At 43.0% G+C, this 958-nt stretch overlaps 1 non-coding gene across 1 annotated transcript; it reads left to right on the top strand.

Annotated features, from left to right (window-relative positions):
* The first annotated feature begins 479 nt into the window (after nt 1-479).
* Nucleotides 480-555, top strand: TRNAA-CGC (transfer RNA alanine (anticodon CGC)). Its single transcript has one exon. It is a non-coding gene; the product is annotated as a tRNA-Ala (tRNA).
* The last annotated feature ends 403 nt before the right edge of the window (nt 556-958 follow it).

The raw sequence follows: 958 nt of genomic DNA, 5'->3' as shown, positions 1-958 counted from the left end.
TATCTGACAATGCTGATTTCAAGACAACAAAGGTAATGAAATAAGATTGACATTTTACAATGATAAAGGGAACATTGTATCAAGAAAACATAACTCTTCTTAATATATATGCACCAAATCAGGGAATATCAAAATATATGATATCTACTAACTGCCCTAAAAATAGAAACAGATGAAAACACAATCCTTCTTGAAGATCTCAACACACTATTGACAGTTAAATATAAATCATCCAAACAGAAAAATCAATTAAAAAATATCAGTGTTAAATTACACAATAGACCAACTGGACATAATAGACATTTATAAAACATTTCATCCGAGAATATCAGATTATACATTCTTTTCCAGTGTGCATGGAACATTATAAAAAATGGATCATATGTCTGGCCACAAAGCTAACATCAACAAGTTCAGGAAGATTGAAATTATACCAAGCATATTTTCTGATAATAAGGCTTTAAAATTAGAATTCAACAGCCCTGGCCGATTGGCTCAGCGGTAGAGCGTTGGCTTCGCGTGCCGGGGACCCGGGTTCGATTCCCAGCCAGGGCACATAGGAGAAGCGCCCATTTGCTTCTCCACCCCCCCCCCTCCTTCCTCTCTGTCTCTCTCTTCCCCTCCTGCAGCCAAGGCTCCGTTGGAGCAAAGATGGACCCGGCGCTGGGGATGGCTCCTTGGCCTCTGCCCGAGGCGCTAGAGTGGCTCTGGTCACTGCAGAGCGACGCCCCGGAGGGGCAGAGCATCCCACCCTGGTGGGCAGAGCATCACCCCTGGTGGGCGTGCCAGGTGGATCCCGGTCGGGCGCGTGCGGGAGTCTGTCTGACTGTCTCTCCCCGTTTCCAGCTTCAGAAAAAAAAAATTAGAATTCAACTATAAAAAGGAAGTACAGAAGTCACAAAAATGTAAAAATTAGGGAACATACTTCTAAAAAATCACTGGGTCAAAGAAGAAATAA

Source organism: Saccopteryx bilineata, chromosome 4 (genome assembly GCF_036850765.1).
Source record: "Saccopteryx bilineata isolate mSacBil1 chromosome 4, mSacBil1_pri_phased_curated, whole genome shotgun sequence".
Lineage (NCBI taxonomy): Eukaryota > Metazoa > Chordata > Mammalia > Chiroptera > Emballonuridae > Saccopteryx > Saccopteryx bilineata.
This window is presented reverse-complemented; position numbering and strand designations above follow the sequence as displayed.